The sequence below is a fragment of the Thermobia domestica genome, chromosome 1 (genome assembly GCF_964235325.1).
Source record: "Thermobia domestica chromosome 1, izTheDome1.hap1.1, whole genome shotgun sequence".
Classification (NCBI taxonomy): Eukaryota; Metazoa; Arthropoda; class Insecta; order Zygentoma; family Lepismatidae; genus Thermobia; species Thermobia domestica.
This window is the reverse complement of record NC_137454.1, coordinates 66,078,887-66,084,101: the sequence shown is the minus strand read 5'-3', so window position 1 is coordinate 66,084,101 and position 5,215 is coordinate 66,078,887.

Below are 5,215 nucleotides of genomic sequence, written 5' to 3'. Positions count from 1 at the left end.
AAGGTGGCCAGATTTATGACCGATAAGCAGCACATTCTCAGTCTACACGCCCTTCGCATATTCGTCCTAATGAGAGTCTCATCGCTCATGAATTTGAGTGTCCATCTCTTTGCTCGCTGTCTATTTGTGCTAAACAGCACCCAAGTAACTAACAATTACGGTTAGAGTTCGAAGCGTTAATAGAACAGTTTCCAAATTTGGATGTGATGCATACGGTTGAAAATGAGATAATTTCGTTGGTTATACCTTCGTTACAGAAGAAGACAGCTCACAAGTAAGGGACCATATGGTTGTCGCGCAAATCAGATGCAGACATACGCTATCTGATTGAGCATGAAAAGATATGGAGAACACAGAAATTTAAGGTGCTAAGGGCCATAGGGAGCGGAGCGAGGAAAGAGGAAACATTGAATGTCGGCAAAATTGAAGAAAGTCAGGAAAGACGGGAAAAGTTAATTTCTTGCAAACAGGGAAAGAAAGTCAACCAAAAGAAAGAAACTAAATATAACAAGGGCATCAAGGACGAAGAAAGATCATAATCAGGGTTGCCATCCGGACCACAGTGTTGCCAGCGCTGCATAACATTGATATGGAAGATATAGCACAGTATAGCAATTCATGCGCAAGGAAAAATATTAATAACACAAAAGACAATTGAAAAGACTCTGTACACGTGCGTAAAAAGGTTTAACGTAGTCGTGAGTGAATATTATACCCGCGTAAATACAAATGGAGGAAAATAGAGAACAGTACGCACCATTTGTAGTTTAATTGCAATTGACGTGAAGATCACGAATGAACGCGTGGTCAACACACAAACATTTCTCGCAGTGAGCACAGCGGATGAAAGCAAGCTGGTCACACGCGTCTCTGCAGCATTCCTCTGTGAGTCCTTTTTCAAAGCAACATGCGGAAGGTGTTTCAAACTGTCCAGGATGTTCATTGGAGTAGCCACATTTGAAAAACGCAAAGCGTATCATCTTTTGGAATCGCCTAGAGGAAAACTGGTAATGTATAAATGACTGAAGGCGGAGAAAGTTCTCACGTTGCCACACATTAATACTGGAGAACACTAACGTATCTGTGATGAACTTCACCATGTTTTTGAATGGACGAAAGAAGAACACAACAGCAGGTTGTATAAGGCCTGTACATTTCGGAGGAATCAGCTTTTCGTAGAACTGAACACCGTGAGGAACTGTCATGTTGTAAAGAGTGTCATCCTTGTTTGGAGTGCTCCCAAACACTTTCGTTTCTGTGTTATCATGTGTACCCCCTTTTCTTTCATGTCTATATTTGCCCTCCCTCATGTACATTATTCACTCACGACTATCGTTAAATCTTTTTACGCACGTGTACAGAGTCTTTTCAATTGTTTTTTGTGTTACTAATATTTTTCCTTGTGCATGAATTGCTATACTGTGCTATATCTTCCATATCAATGTTATGCAGCGCTGGCAACACTGCGGTCCGGATGGCAACCCTGATTATGATCTTTCTTCGTCCTTGATGCCCTTGTTATGTTTAGTTTCTTCCTTTGGTTGACTTTCTTTTCCTGTTTGCAAGAAATTAACTTTTCCCGTCATTCCTGACTTTCTTCAATTTTGCCGACATTCAATGTTTCCTCTTTCCTCGCTCCGCTCCCTATGGCCCTTAGCACCTTAAATTTCTGTGTTCTCCATATTTTTTCATGCTCAATCAGATGGCGTATGTCTGCATCTGATTTGCGCGACAACCATACGGTCCCTTACTTGTCAGTATTTAGTCGCCATTGTCTGTGTTCAGCCTTTACTACTGAACGAACAGGAGTTAAGCTTGCTCTCGGCCAATCTCTTCAAGTTTTGCTTCGGCGTATGTTTACCTGCACTGACTTCCTACAGAATGTCTTTAGTAAACACGTCCTAGTGCAAGACATTCTTGTCAGGTGCCATCAGCTATAACTACGTGGCTATGTCGCCGTAGTTTGCAGGGTACCGGGACATATCTGCATTCGGGAAAACAAGTATGCCAACACAGAAATGAAAAACAAGACATAGCTGGAGTTGCACTCGAGCTCCTTTCCCGTATTTCAATCTTAGTTATTTTATCCAACGTATACGCTCTTACTGAAGCTTAAAATATATAAAACGATAATCATGCCTGTTGTTCTGTATGGTTGTGAAACATGGTCGCTTACTCTGAGGGAAGAATATAGACTGAAAGTATTTGAGAACAAGATCCTGAGAAGAATATTCGGACCCAAGAGGAACGAGAATGGGGAATGGCGGAAGTTTCATAACGAGGAACTACATAGTTTATACGGTTTACCCAACATTGTTAGGGTCGTCAAGTCTAGGAGGCTTAGATGGGCAGGTCATGTAGCTAGAATGGAAGAAAGTAGAAACGCTTTCAAAGTCTTGACTGGTAGACCCATAGGAAAACGACCATTAGGAAGACCTAGGCGCAGATGGGAGGACAATATTAAGATGGATCTCGCAGAGATAGGAATACAAAGTAGAAACTGGATGCAATTAGCTAAGGATAGAAGTCAGTGGAGAGCTTTTGTGAACGCGGCACTGAACCTCCGGGTTCCATAGGCCATAGAGTTAGTTAGTTAGTTATACGCTCTTACTGGCAAATGGAAATAAACCAAATCATTTTCCAATCTGTTAGACCTCTTTTGGGTAAGTAGGAAACATTGTTGCCTAATAACCGCCAAGATGAAATAATTTTGACACGTTTGCGTGTTGGCCACTCACATCTCACACATTCCTATTTAGTATGGAGCGCGGTAACCTGAAGATCTTAATTACGTTTTAGAGGATAATGTAGACATTAGTGGCTATATTCTCACCTGTATTTGTGCAATGAAATAATATTTGCAGAAATGGTTAATGTGCTTTCAATAATTTTCTATATTAGATTTTCCTGTTATGAGTTTCTATTATTATTTTCTCCTTATACACATAGGATTTTGTTATTTATTCTTTTATCCTTTTTGCAACCTCTATTTTTTTATATTCATGGTTTATTCTCTTAATTTTGCAGATCTTATATTTGACCTAAACGTTTCTAGATGTTTTAATGTGATTTTTAAAGTATAGCTTGTTCTGACCATTCATCATATGTGACGGAACATATGGTCTCTCTGTTGACGTCGTCTTTTAAGCATAAAGCAATTAAACCAAATTAGTGCTCTCTTACTCTACCCCTGTCTATTATATTTGCTTCTGATTAACATAATGAAATTATCATATGTATGATAAAATAGCGTTTTAAGTTACAATATTGTCATCGCTTGCTATTTCAACATCGTCACACATCCCTCGACTACGAAATAAACGAGAAATATTTAGTTAAACTTACCATTATAAAAAAATGTTATGTCACTAAGAAAGATTGATTCAATAAAGTGTTTACAACTATTTAGTGCTATTATGGAAGATGTAAGTAATTATCTATGCATCTTTAGAGATATTCTAAACATCCGTGTGCTGAAATCAGTATTGACAAGAGGAATAATAATATTTAGGTTTACTACATTTCAAGCAAGTGTATGATTGGGCGAAAAGTTTGTTTTAATCGCTTGTACCTAGGTAAATTTTAGTAGAATGATTATATCATTATTTCATTATAAAGGTGCGACAAAAAGTAAAAGAGAAAGAGAACAACATACATTTACAATTACAATCGAATGACAATTCAGAAATGGCATTAACAACAGTAACTTCTAGACGAAAGGTGAACAACAGTAACTCAACACACTATTTTACTTTGGGACCGAAATTTGAAACTGAAATAAAATGAAATGAAACGTAGCTCAAAGTTGATCATTATGAGGAAAATGGATGAAATTGTCACTGTGTTATTGACTTCACTATCTCCAGATAATAACAATACGCCAACGTAAAACGCAAAACGTAAAAATATATTCTCATCGCTATATACCATTCGTGATTGAAAGATATTTTCTTAAATCATGGCCACCCTCTCGAATGACGATGATATTGTAAAAGTAACAAATGACATGGCTATTCAACTTACCTGGTCTCTCGTCTCTGCATCCATACTTGGGTGTACTAATTTGTGCAGAAGAACACCAGTTCGTTTTGCCTGAAAAATTAAAACATCGACTCTTTTTAATTTTCTATTTTGGAATTTGCACCAAGTATAGCATCTATTTGGTCAAATATTTAGGATCAATATTAACAGACGAAAATCATATTCACGAAGAAATTAAATGCCGACTAAAAGCAGGGAATTCGTGTTACTATTCGATTCAAAATCTCTTGTCGTCGCGAATTCTGTCGAAGAATTTGAAGCTTAAAATATATAAAACGATAATCATGCCTGTTGTTCTGTATGGTTGCGAAACATGGTCACTTACTCTGAGGGAAGAACATAGACTGAAAGTATTTGAGAACAAGATCCTGAGAAGAATATTCGGACCCAAGAGGAACGAGAATGGGGAATGGCGGAAACTTCATAACGAGGAACTACATAGTTTATACGGTTTACCCAACATTGTTAGGGTCGTCAAGTCTAGGAGGCTTAGGTGGGCAGGCCATGTAGCTAGAATGGAAGAAAGTAGAAACGCTTTCAAAGTCTTGACTGGAAGACCCATAGGAAAACGACCATTAGGAAGACCTAGGCGCAGATGGGAGGATAATATTAAGATGGATCTCGCAGAGATAGGAATACAAAGTAGAAACTGGATGCAGTTAGCTAAGGATAGAAGTCAGTGGAGAGCTTTTGTGAACGCGGCATTGAACCTCCGGGTTCCATAGGCCATAGAGTTAGTTAGTTAGTTAGTTATAGCATCTATTATTGAATTTATTTTTAAAAATGTTTAACAAAAGAAGGAAAAATAGATAATTATGCTAACTACATAAATGGGATATGACAAACTTTCAAGTTCCGAATATAGTCTATGATACAGAAAAGGGATTAAGCTTAATGCAATGAAAGTATAGACATCATTCCAAAATTTAAAAAAAAAGTTCTGTGTATAATATAGTTTTCTTTACTTTTTCAAGTTATATAGAGAGAGACTAACGAATTTCGAAAAAAAGCTGTCGTTTATAAATAATGTATACATTAAAGATAAATGGAGTTTTTTTTAAGTTTCAAAATAATACCTAAATGTTTGTTAGCAAAACGAAAAGAAATTGTATGGGTCATTCGACTCTGTAACAAGTCAAAAATTTGTCTTATAAATATAAAAAAAGCTATAACT